At 42.3% G+C, this 13,912-nt stretch overlaps 1 protein-coding gene across 5 annotated transcripts in view; it reads right to left on the bottom strand.

Moving 5' to 3' along the window:
- The window catches only part of JCAD (junctional cadherin 5 associated), a 79,670-nt gene that overhangs the window by 19,900 nt on the left and 45,858 nt on the right, over positions 1-13,912 (bottom strand). Inside the window, exon 1 of one of the 5 annotated variants that reach the window (XM_054991478.1) lies at positions 478-502. The exons of the other annotated variants lie outside the window; for them this stretch is intronic. The gene's annotated coding sequence lies outside the window, so the exon portion shown is untranslated. Of the gene's footprint in view, positions 1-477; positions 503-13,912 lie in introns of those variants that run through there. 5 annotated transcript variants of the gene reach the window in all.

Raw genomic sequence — 13,912 nt, 5'->3', positions numbered from 1 at the left:
TGGGGCATGAGGCACTGCCTCTCCCCTGCGTTCACCCAGCCGGGATCAGACATGGAGTAGGAGGCAATGCCCTCCTCCCCTTCACCCAGCCAGGATCAGAAGTGGAGGAGGCGCCAATGCCCGCCCTCCCTTTACCCCACCAGGATCAAGAGCGGAGCAGGTGGTGATGCCCACCCCCCTTTACCCGGCTGAGATCAATCGTGGAGCAGGTGGCAATGCCTGTCACCCCTCACCCAGCCAGTATGTTCCTAGTATATTAGGTATATATATCCCTGATATATAGTAAATACTCAGTGTGTGTGTGTATATATATATATGTATATGTGTATATGTGTATATATATGTATGTATGTATATTCATTCACATACGTAAGGCAGTGTTAAAAGCAGGGAATGCACAAAGGACGTATCCCACAGTAAAAGTGACATTTATCCTTCTCCCCAAAACACAACACACACCCTGTTCTAATCACAAACCTGGCAGAATGCACCACACAATTTTCTCTTGCAGGTCATATTGCTGAAAAAGAAGGAAGAGAGAAACCATCATTTTTTGTAATGCATGTCAACTGCCAGTTATGGAAAAGGTTTCAAAACCTGCAGTCCTGGGCCCCTGTACACCAGAAACATCTCAGTTCTAATTCTTTATATCAAAAGAAATTGTGTCAGCTATAGAATTAGATCTGAAGAGCAGACGGCAAATGCACTAAGAACTAGAAACAAAGAAGCAAGTAATAAGCAGATCAGCTTCATATTTTTCAGAACCATTTTCTATGTTCACATGGCAAGACTTCAACAGAATGCTCAATCTCTGGATAATCAGATCTCAATACTAGAATCCTGTTCTGAACATGCCCAGTTGTCTTTAAAGATACTATGTAAGCAATGAGAAAATGCAACTTATTGGCACTTTCCCAATTATGGTATAAATTAAATTAGATTGAGCTGTATTAAGCGATGGAACGACTATCACATATTGAACCGCCTGCTTATAGGCAATTATGGTCAGCCGCTATTTCTAGAACTAGCTGACTATGCCAGCTCAATGGCTTAAGGGGATTGGGGATAGGAAGCTTTTTTGAAGGAATGTGGTTGTAATGTGTGACACACTGCAATACACACACGGGAGCAGGGAAAACGGATGGGATTTTGAGTGTGGGACATCTCCACATGCATGTTTTGCTGGCGAGGGGGACTGATTTTGCTTTAAAGACCACTGCTACCCAGGGCTTCCCTGCTCCCCCACACTCCTCGACCCCAGGAATAATCTTTCCGAGGGTCAGAAAGGATAGCTGATAGGAGGGGAAGATCTGCACCCATCAGTGTCTTCTGATAAGACACTGATACTTATCAGTGTCTTCTGATAAGATTACAACCCAATATAGTTTTGATCCTGATCATACCTTTACAGTTAACGGCTTTACCCTCAGTGATTAGTGCAATATATTAAACATGAATGCCATCTGAGAGGCAAAGGGTTTACCAAGTCTCTCTTTCAAAATACTCTTCCCAGCAGGAACTATCAGACTTCCTAATTTGATGCAACAGTAAAAATATTGGAAGCCAACACGCTTTCCCGGAGCCCCTTTGTTTTGCTTGCCAATGACATCACAGATGTCAGATAGATTTTGCTTCCTCAGGATGCTTGTTATCTCCCCAGAGCTTCCGACTTGTCAAAATTTAGCCAGACTCGCTCTGTGGATCAGTGGAAACATGAACCAGACCCTCTTGGGTTATCTTTAAGCACCATCGCAAATGCTTACGTTTGAAGACTTGCTCACATGGCTTTTGAAGAAAGGGAAGCTGTGAGATCACCTTCCTGCTGATCTTTTTTCCATCTCCACACCAGAATAATGTGCATAAATATGCACAGTGCAATCCTAAACAGAGTTACACTAGTCTAAGCCCACTGACTCCAACCAGCTTAGACTGGAGTAACTGTTTAGGATTGCACTGTTAATCCTCAGCCATCTTCAGTGAAAGCAGACAGCAAGCATGGGGAAAACACCTTGCTCTACTTGAGATCCCAGAAAAATTCCACCATTCAGAGAAGACTATAACACACTCGATGAATCAATCATCTGATTCAGCAGAAGACAGCTTCATATGACTGTAATATGATGTTTTTATAAGGTGAGCTATTGTTTTGGAGCAACACGCAGTCCCCATCCAGCCTCAACAGGCCTTATGCCAAGGTGAGTGCTGGCAGGGACGCTGCTGAAGGTAGACCTATTACAGTAGCACTCAGCTTAGGAATTTCTGGCAACAGCTTACTTCTCAAGTACGTGAGCAAGAAACGGGATGTCTGAAGAAGAACATCCAACAACATGCGCATTGTTCTGAAATGCCAAATGCCTTTGCTTGATCATTCATCCCAATTGATTGCATTTCTTTAAGGGCTGCTTTCCCATGACCACATTATCCTACGTGCAAGTCTCTTCCATGGAGGACATTGTGCAGTTCATCACATATAACAACTGCAACATCTGTCGGTGGGAACCACCACAATGTTGGTCAGGAGCTGCTGTAGCACAGTGGTTAAGCAGTTCAGCTGTGAATCAGCATTCTACTGGTTTGAATCCCACTACTGCCATGAGCTCAGAAGGTGGCCTTGGGTAAGCCACTCCTCTCAACCCCAGCTCCTCAGCTGTATTGTGGGGATAATAACAACATTAACTTGTTCACTGCTCTGTCTAGAAGGCACTAATCTGACTAGAAGAGCGTTATATAAACACAGTAGTTGTTGTTATAAGAGATATTGATTCCTGCTGCTCCTTTTCTCTCCCTTGCATCAAATCATCCATGCTGCAATAGTGCTACCTCCTGCCTCTGCATCAAATTGGTCATGCTGCAATAGTTATACTCCTCGGGGCAGTCCAAAGGAAACCAGAGTTGTATGTAGTGAGCAAACAGAAGATATGCAGTTTTTATAACCTCATCTTTCCAAAAAAAAAAAAAAACCTGCCATGGTTTTCCCTGTTCCTTACTAATATGTAATGAAATAATATATTCAACTGTATGAAACAGATGTGTTTAATTACACTTAGTAGAAGACATAGGCAGCAACGCTGTGGGAGGAAGGGGGAACAATGCATCTACCGATGTCTGTACCAGTAGCATAAATTTAGTAAAACTGTTCATAGCAAAAAAGTAAGTTTCTAGCCCTTATGAGCTTCACAATGAAGTGAAGCTCATAAACAATATTTAGTGATATCTGCAAAGCCAGAAAAGATCTTAGGACTCAAATAGCCTTTCCAATAGCCACAGGGCAAGATTTTAATGCTCAGCATTGCTACTCGAACCTTATGACTAGGGAATAATAAAAAAAATCCACTTCTCTTCCTTGCAGTTTTTAATCACACCTTTTTTCCATGGAACTCAATGAAACATATACAGTGTGTTCTTTAGAGGTCTTCTTCCACCCATGCTCTGTGCAGACCCATATCACTTTAGAAACACTGCCTATGTGCTTTCCAGCCACAAGCTACATTTGCCCAAACTACAGAGGTCAAGAGCTACAAATTACTCCGGTGTACAGGAACTACAAGGTTCCACAACATCTTAAGAAATGTTTATATATATTTATATTTTTTAAAAAGTGCAAAGTGCTAATATCGTGCAAACAATAATCAGTACATATAGCAACAAGATCAATCAACAGTCATTCCAATCCAACTGGTAAAGTTCATCAATATGCATACAAGCCCAACTGGTAAAGTTCATCAACTACAGAAGTTGAAGAACCAGCTTCTTTCTGATGCAGAATTCAATACCAAGCCTACTTTGGGGGATCAAGGTACATTTTCCCGTACTGGGAAGGTGTTCAGCCCAAACTGCTGCTTCACACATGTCCTACATTTCTTCTTTTCAGCTAAAGGCAAGCAAAACAAAATTTCTTTCTAACTCTTTGAAGTGACAGAACAAAACATTAATTTATAATGCACTGCCCACAAACCTTCCTGGCTGATCTGCCCCTGGAGCTGCATAAATAACTGGAAACATAAATGAAAACAATGTAACATCTATCCCCAAGTCCCACCCTCTCGTTTTTCACACAACAAAAATATTATTAAAAGAACGGGGGAAGGAGAAGATGTGGGATTAAAAAAAAAATAAGGTGACTGTGGCCAATACTATTTAACAAAACAAAAGATTGGAAGGAAAGTTTTTGACTTTTGTTCAAGAGCAGCAGAAGGATAGCCTGTGGCTTGAGATCTATGAATCAAGCAGTATATGAACACCCACAACCAGGTCTCAGTACACTGGCGTCAACTTGAGATGAAATTCTTAGATGGACGGTACCAAATCTCATGTACCCATCAGGAAAAGGCCCTCGGTGAGACTCATTATTAACAGCAGCCAAGCCAACTGCCAAGGCCTCCGACTTCTGTAGGGAAAGCCATCTCCAACGCAGCAGGACATGGTGACAAGAAGCTTTATTTTTTAACTACAGGATGTTACACTTTTATCTTCACAATAAACCCAACAGCCTTATCACCAGCAGTTCCTAAGAAGGCCCTTCAGAAGTCATTTAGGCAGGGTGGATAAAAATCAATTTTTAAAAAATTAAAAATGGACTTTTAAAAATTTAAATAGGATTTTGTTTGATAAAACTGAGAACCGTATCTAAAGATAGTTTTTTTTTAATTTTTCATCATGAAATAAGGATTAATCTTTAATTATATAGTATGAGACTGTATATTCATGCCATGTTTAAAAAAAATTGTAAATGAATTCCATTCATTCATTCATATCCCATTGTCATGCTTCCTCAGAGATTTCTGTAAGATTATTTTGGATAATTTTTCTATCTAGAAGACAACATTGTAGATGCTTGGTTTTGCAGTTCTCAGAACTGTGAATTTCTGTCTACAGAGATAACATACCTCTTCTTAACAGCAACATTGTTTTTAAATAAGCATACAGAGTTGAGAAAGAGACCTCAGTCCTATTCTTCCTTTGCAAATCTATATACGCAGAATCAACCCCTTACCTCTTAAATGCTAAGTTTCAATAAGTTCAGTGAAGATCATTTGGGGTGGAATCAATCTGGATAAGGAGCAGCTCTTAAGAGCTAAGTGTGGGTAGGGAGGAGCAAGCAGTATAAATGAAAGTGAAACTTTTTGAGCAAAATACTCAAGAAGTCTTGATACCTTGGTGAGTGTAGTCTGAGATTTATCATATTATTCTCTCCCTTGAAGAGAAAACCTATAATGGCACCTATAATGAAACCTTCACCTGACTTGTAAATATTAAGGTTATGACAACCAGCGAGAATGAGCCTTTATGTAGAAAACCATGATTTAAATCAAGCTTTACTGATTAGTGATCTAAACCATGATTTAATTTAAATCAAATCCACCCTGCATTTAGGAGTTTTACTCAAGAGTAATATATCCTGTGCCATAAGGGCCAATATTTAACGTATGAAAATAGCCATGCTTTTTCTACACAAGGAGTACATGTGCATAGAGGCTGGCCCTGGATCTCAGACAAACTCGTTCATCATGCTCAACATCTATCAGCCACAAAGCATCTGCTTAAGGATATTCCCTTGTCCACGTGGAAGATGTTGGCACTCCTGCCTCTCCACAGGTAGCACAATTCACACAAAGGGAGTCGTTCTGACACACTGCGCAGCTAATTTGCAAATTTGTACTTTTTCCTTCAGGTGCTAATTTCCTCTTTGGATTGCTATAACTGCCACGGTTCTCCCTGTCCCATTTTATCCCCATAACCACCACCCTGTGAAGTCTGCTAAGCTCAGTCAGTGCCCAAGGTCACCTGACAAGCTTCATGGCTCAGTAGGAATCGGATCCTGGATCGCACAGACCCTTTGTCCAATGATTTTACACCACTGTGACTCTCTATCTTCAGGTTCCTATAAAGACAGAGCTCGGCTTGGCTGAAGCCAGTTCTAAAATGGATGGATGGCATGACTGTTCATCCCCTTTGTCTCCTCCAGTGAGCAGGCTGAGTATCATTTCAAAATAACAACAACATTAGATTTATATACTGGCCTTCAGGACAACTTAATGCCCACTCAGAGCGGTTTACGAAGTGTGTTATCATTATCCTCATGACAATCACCCTGTGAGGTGGGTGGGGCTGAGAGAGCTCTGAGAGAACTGTGACTGATCCAAGGTCACCCAGCTGGCTTCAAGCAGAGGAGTGGGGAATTAAACCCGGTTCTCCAGATTAGAGTCCTGCGGCTCTTAACCACTACACAAAACTGGCTCTAGAGTTTTTTTAAAACAGAAAGCTCTGTGGCATCTTATACTAATAATGTTTATTCCAGCATGAGCTCCCAGGAGCCAGAACTCATGTCTTCAGACACAACGTCTGTGGGACAAAAGACGGGCTCATGTCCTGTGGGCTCATGTCCTAGGAATCAACACATCTCTCAAACCTCTTGTAAAGTCTCCTAAAAAATACTGACCGCTTCCAGCCAAAAAGATTTCAGGGTATTTCAGATTGGTGAGTGTGCATGTGGTTTGAGTCATTCAGCAGTCTTTGAACCATCGCCTCAAAATGCAAGACTATCCCAACCCCTCCAAAACACAATCACTCTGAACTCCCATCTGCTTCCCCTGCCTAGCTGAGTCACCTTCTTCACTATTCAACCCGTTAGCTCATCTCCCTCCCACAGAAAGGCTGTGGCTAGCCTGCATCCCACTCACTTTCTCTCTACACTCTCAACACTCCCTGCTGTATTTTTACCTTTTTCTTCCTATTCAACCCCCCCCCCCCCGCCACACACGCTCAACTTTGCATTACTTTCCAAGTCCCTCCCCATCTCCCTGTATCCCAGTACCCTAATAAAAACATCTGGAAAGGGCTTTCAAAACATGGGATGGGCCTCTCTTTGTTTTTCATCTAAAGATCCAATCAAAGAAAGAATGGCGGAGGAAAAACTTATTTCTGATGTCTACCCATTTGGAAAATAAAGACTCCAGCACCATCATCCCTTCCAGCAAAGTTTTAATCACACCCACGGAAGGCAGAGGTGACCACGCATTACATTCCCTTTGTGAGAACCACCCAAGATTGTTCTTGCAAAAAAGAACGTGAAGTTGCTCAGCAGCATTCACTGGCATTCCACACCGAAGAAGTCACAGCCTCCTCCAGTACTTGGCAGGGGTACAGCACATTTCCTCAAAGCGCAACTTCTCTTTCACAGCTTTTGATAAGCACCGTTGATCACAGTATAAACAGACTGGCCAGCACACCCAAACTACAACCCACCAACCCAACTTCACTGTGCTTTCACATTGCTTGGAAACTGCCTATAGATTTTGCTTCAGGAAGCTTCTATATGGCATCACCATCATAGTAAAGACAGAAATCGCAAATGAAGCAAACTGGGTTTTGATATGGGCTAAATTTTTCAGGGGGCTTCCTCCACATACCCCCAAGAGCTTCAGATTCTCAGGCCTTGCTTTCGTTTTTGTTGTACAATGATTAAATCAAAGCTACAGATGCCTTTGGGTGGAGATTCCTTCAATGGTTATTACAGAAGTGTTGCTACTGCCACTTTGGACACCAGCCCCTTTCCATGAGCCAACAGGAAACAAAGCAGGGCTATCCCTGTTGTGGAAAGTCACCCTTGCTACAGAGGAGCTGTTTAAATAGAAAACATTGGCAGCAGGTGCTCAAACACTGACAGCATGAATGTACAGCCTTTAAAGGAAATGATGGAAAAGAGAAAATTGAAGAAAATGGTTCTTTTACCGATGGTAAAAGATGGTACAAGCAGACAGAGGAAGGATCTGCAATGTGCCTCTTGAAGCAACTTTCACATTCTCAAAAGGACCTGTGCCAGTAACACCACTGATAGCACAAGCCTTGTATACTCAGAAGTCAGTCCCATTGAGTTCAGTTGAGTTTACACCACAGTCAGTGGTTGGGAGCTGTAGTCTTAGATGAAGAACTCACTGCTAACCACCAACTCTGGCTAAAGATATGACTGTGATTCTCCAACATTGGGCATGCTTTCGGGAGCAACGTTCTCGACTGATCTTCTGCACAGGCTGCACCCCACAAAACGCTGGATTTTATTTATTTATTTATTTATTTTATTTAGCTTATACCGCACCCTTCCCGCAAGCGGGCTCAGGGCAGCTTCTAACAAGGACATACAATTAAAACATACAATTAAAGCATCATATGCCAAGTAACATGAAAAAAAATCGACACGTCTCTAAGCAAATCAAGCTACTGCGAGATCACTATAAACCACGGGCACCACCATGACATCAATCCAAGGTGGTTGCAAAAATAGAACATAGTGGTCTGAAAGTGCTGGCTCTTAGTCAAAGGCCCCGCAGAACATCTCCGTCTTGCGGGCCCTGCGGAACTGTAAAAGATCCCGCAGGGCCCGGATCTCCATTGGGAGAGCGTTCCAGCAGGCCGGGGCAGGGCACTCCAATTATTTGTCCTGTGATTCTCTTGCCTACATAGAAAAATCCTTTGGCAATAACAAAAGCCCAGCTGCCAAACTGGTGGGGGTGCAGCCATAGTTCTTCCCCATGACAGTACTACCTGTTAGACAATACGAGTGACAATACTATCTATTAGTCCTAATGGAACTTGCAATTTTCCTAAGCCTTTGAAAACTGGTGGAAATACCCAGATCATATTGCTCTCAAATAAGCAGTTTAAATAAGCTGCATTTAAAAAGCTCATTCCCTTTTCTGCAAACTACAAACAATACCTGTACTTTAGTCAACAAATGCGAGGAAACGTTTCAATAAGGAATCCATCATGAAGTATGCATTTCTTTTAGACAAGAAGCAATGCGAGTTATAAAGCCGGGGCTCTAAGATCAAAAGGAATGTACACATTAGCATTCTACTAACCACAGCAGGATTGATCAGCCATTCAGGCTGGGATTTAAGTGGGTGTTTGGAGGGGAAGAGACCTAAACAAATACTCTCCGGATGTCTTTCAAAGGCATTTGATGATTAGGATGTAGACAGAGCTGAAACAGATTACCAACTGGGCAAAGAGGTAGAGATCATACACACTAGGGGAGTATATTGAGCACATCTTCTCACTCAAACGTTTAGCTTTCTTTCAAAAGCACCAACCTCTGGGCTGATTTGCACAACCTTCATAGTGGCTCGTGGGGGAGGGGGCTTGTTTTGTTTCGAATTGGGTGTAAATTGACAGGATTTGCTTTGCAATCCAATCAACGACAGAGGCTCAGGGACCGTGAACAGAAAGCTACCGGGACTTGACTGTATGCCCAGTTACTGCATACTTCAAAGTGATTTGATCCAAAAATCTGAAAGTCAGCCAATTTCTAAACAAGTCCCCCAACACGATACGCAACTTCCTACACGCCCATTGTCTTTATCTAAGTCTTCGTTTCCCATCAAATAATATTGATCTTTTAACTCTACAGCAAATTCAGTGTGTCTCCTGTGTTCGTTATATTTTAATCACATCTGGATTTTTAGAGGCTGATCCACTACACAGAGACTAGATGGGTGAATGTCTGGTCAGGATACTGTAGCAGACAGTGTCAGGGAGACCCAGGATCAAATCCTCACTTACCATGGAACTTACTAGGTAACCTCTGGAAGGCCACTCTCTTTTAGCTCAAGCTGCCCCACTGGGTTGCCGTGAGGATAAAACAGGAAGGAAGAACCCTGTAAGCCGCCCTGAATGCCATGGAGGAAGGGTAGGATAAGTATAAACAAAACAAATGGTAGGGTTCTCTCCTCCTCCTCCTCAAACTCAAGTTCTAGCTTGCAATAACCAACAGAAAGTATAATAGTCCACATTCCTTCTCTCCTTGATAGGATGACACCATCCTTTGTGACTAAGGGAGGTCACAAATTCTGCGAAGAGGCCAGGGCAAATTCTAGAGAGCAGTATGCAGCTGCAAGATGATCACAAAGATCGTTTCCTTTACATAGCAATGTGTTAGAAGTTGCTTTAATACTGGTAACTTCTTTGAGGGTTGTTTTTATGACTTCATTCTATTTTGAACCTTGTGCACAACCTCCAGTAAGTCTATGGAGAGGAGACCCAGGCATTTTCTAAATAGCAACCACCAATGATCCCCTACAGAGCTCTCAAAGAACCAGTGAGGAAAGGCCTAAAGAAAGTCCATGCCAGGCAGTACCAACAGCACTAGAGATGAAGGACAGACCCAAGGTCCAGATAAGAAGTACCTAGATGTGGCTGGGAGAGGAACAGAGATCAGCCCTTTCAACCATGGATGGTGAAAGAGTGAGGAAAGAATAGGGGAATCACTGAGACATAACTTGGAAGAGACACACCCAACCTGGGAGGGAAATCAACTCTGTTCTAAATTACATGTGGTACAGCTAGAAACAGGCCAGTCCCTCCGACTAGCTGAATGATAGAGTTACTTAAAATATTCTTCCCTAAGCATAAGAGAGCAAGGAAAAGTATCTTTAAAATACAGTCGAATTAAGGATAATACACTTACTTATACCGAAGCTATGTAAAGAGAGAGTGGGAAGGAGCCCCAAAGCTTCACATTATGCAATGAGGATAATACATTACCCTGATGTTATATAAGTGGGTTGCAGAAGTCATGTGGTGCTTTGAAGAACTGTCCACGCATTTAAACACTCCTATGCTATGAAGTGACTTGATGGCACAACACTCACACGCTACATTCCTAGAAAAATGCCCACTAATGTGATGCCACTGGGAACATCTGGAGGGCCGGGATATTGCAAGGATTTCTAGTTAGGATTCAGTGCATCTTGGTATACAATTTTTGTATACACTCAGCCCCCAATGGATCCCCATCAGTGAGCCATCAAGCATTAGGAACGTCCGCTGTAAGGGATACTGTTGAGGCTGAGTAAACCTAACTCTTACCCCAGTGGTCTCAGCCACTGAGAGTGAAACTGCTTCCATCTGCCTAGCGGGGTGGTGACGGGGGAAGAAGTAGGAACTCCACAAAAGGTTCAAGAAATGTCTATCTCACAAGGCAATTTAATTTTCACAGGATATTTTGGACCACCAGCAAGCAGGGCCACTCTAATATTTGAAACCCAGTGAACCAGTTTCGCCACTCTGCAGCAAAGAAGACACAACAGAAAATGGCCAACTGATAGAACAACAGAAAATGGCCAACTGAAAACTGGGCACATGCAAGGAACGGTGGGTTGATGGGACTGAACAACTGGGAAGCTTTCCCCAATGCAAATCTCTGCCTCCAGGATGCTATAGACTTTCAGAGGCTTAAGTGAGCTAATTCCCCTTCCCCCTCCATCTTTTAACCAGTGTTCAGCAGCACCTAATACGCCAAGGAGGCTAATCAGCATGGTCAGTTATTAAGCAATTGAAACAAGACGTCTTTTGTCTAATTAACAAGCAATTTTTTTTTCCAGAGGAACTCGTTCCTTGTACATAAATGGCCTCATTTCACTACCCTACTCACAGGCACTGAAACATTAACAAGAAGTTTGGGACCCCCGAGAAACCAAGAGTAGCAGGAAATCCCCCCCTCACACACAGAGCGACAATGCTAGATGAGTAAGTTACCTGCTCACCTATCCTTCAACCTTCGCAGTCTTGTTTTGTACTTCAATTGGCTTGACTGCAGGAAGTTGGACATCTCTTGCTGGGGCCAAGTCTCCTGCTATAACTATAGAGGGAGACCTCCCGGCATCAGCCCCTGTTCCCTGCTGTCACTTCATAGGTCAGTGGGATAAAAATGGGGGGAGCTCTTTGGTATGGCATCAATGCACGATTTGACTTCTGGAGCAAAACTGGAAGTAATGCTTTGGGGCAAAACCCCAAGCTCTTTGAGTTTGTGAATCCTAGAGCATCGCCCCAACATGACATCACTTCTGGTTTTGCACCAGAAGTCGCATTGTGCATCAGTACAATGTCAACAAGATTTCCCAGGTTTCTAATATTGCCCTCAATTATTCTTTTTCAATTCTTCTTCTTCAGTTCATGGAGTCAATACTCATCAGGCTGCTGATGAGCAGGGGTATATTTAAGAAAATTACACAGTAATACTTTTCTGCCTTCCTCAGGAGTACCCTCAAGTATTCCAAGAACCCTAACTTATCTGTGGATGCCCCCATTTGCGGCCATACATACAAGCATTTGTCTACTAATTTCACCGTTAGAGGAAATGATAGCTCAGAGTTCAGTTTAGATCACAAGGAGGTAAAATAAAGATTTTACAATTTTATTATTAACAGGGATTCAGCGAGGATGAACCAAACATACTGAATAAAACAGTCATAATGAGGCTCACCTCAACAGTCTCCAAAACAAATGAATTATCAAAGTATGCATTATATGTGAAAATGCTTAACTGGGTACCTACATGTTCCTTGAGATTAAAATCCAGCAGTGTGAATAAGTGAACTGGTTTGGAAGCAAAGGTGTTGGGAGGAGAGGGTCCCATGTCTTTTTCCTATTGAACCAGCATCTTCTAGCCTCTTAAGGTACTGTAACTAAACACATGCAGAAGCAAAGTTTTGCACTACATTTTCAAAATATGTGAAATATTAGAAGACAATCTAACCGAATCACACTTTGGCAAAAACTCAAATTACACAATTTAGTAAGCACAAGAAGAATCTGGTAGTTTTAAAAAGTCAACAAATCATAACAGGCCTTCCAAGTCCTCAATGGATTCACTTGAACTTAGTAAGGCAAGCGATCGTGAATGCTCAACTGGAAGTCACCGGACTATTAAAACCAAAACAGCCGCCACTGATTTCGCAGAGGTGGTCCCAAGCATGGACAGCTTAATCAAGGAAGGAGAAACCACGCTGGATGGTTTCTTTCTCAAGGTACCTGACAAGGTAGTGGAAAAGTGAAGCCAAGGCACTCCACTGTCAGCCAGAGAGTCCTCTAGTTACTCATGCTAGTAAAACTCATGTTCACGTCCCTGTTTCTAAACTCATTGGTTGGCTCTGGGTAACTCATACTCTCTTACTGTTTAATGGACTGTAAAATGGACGTAAGTACTGTAAGGCCTACCAAAATAAATATCCAAAGCTCTTTCCAAAGCTCTTCCCATATTGGGAGGGCTACAGAAATTATTCAAAGAAGGTTATGTTTTATGTCCACAATCAGAAACTAATTCTGAAAGGCCATGACAATATTTTATTTAAACAACTTATATCCTGCCTTTCCAAGTAGCCCAAGTCATCTTACTAGCATGACCTTGGGTCAAGCAACCCAGTCAAAGAAGATGAAATTACACTAATAAAAATTCACAAAGTTTTTGAAGAAATCAACACCAGATCCATCACCTGCCAGAAAAAGTGTTCAGAGCTTCAAGCCTCAGAAGGTGCATGCAAAAGCTCACTGAGAAAGAACAGTTAAAGGCATTCTGAAAGGCCATCACTGCTGGTGATGTCTGAACTGCCCACCCGGTAATCCAATCCATAACACAGGAACAAGAAGTGAAAAATCCCAGGAATGACCAAAAGCAGAACAGAAGTGCAAATCCAGCGCTGAAGTGCTGAAACAGCAGTGAAACCTTTGCCCCACTGGAAGCAAGAATAAAATATATCAAAAGGACAGACAGCTGCAGGTGTAAGTAACCCTTATAAGGTAATTGGTTTAGCCCAGAAGGGCAGAGTCAGTAGCTAGAGTCAGGCAGCTGAGGAAGGAGCTGGTTGCTTAAAGTGGTGTTTGTGTATTGTGTTTGGATGGTGTTGCTGGGATTATATTATTTTTGCAGGGCTGCAATTCCCCAAGAAGAGGACAGAAGCCTGGGCTACAGTTGCTTTGAACTGGAAGGAGAGTGGAAAGAGGACTCTATCACTTGTATGATTCCACTAAGTTGAACTGTTTACCTTTTCAAAGACGTTGTCGGTTTAAAGTTTCTGTATGGTCGCACTTAGGAGTTTAGTTTTTAAAAAGTTGTATTGTACTAAAAAGATTTTTTTCT

This window comes from Eublepharis macularius, chromosome 11, assembly GCF_028583425.1.
Source record: "Eublepharis macularius isolate TG4126 chromosome 11, MPM_Emac_v1.0, whole genome shotgun sequence".
NCBI classification, from domain to species: Eukaryota; Metazoa; Chordata; class Lepidosauria; order Squamata; family Eublepharidae; genus Eublepharis; species Eublepharis macularius.
The sequence above is the reverse complement of the archived record's forward strand: the minus strand, read 5'-3'. Positions and strand labels throughout refer to the sequence as shown.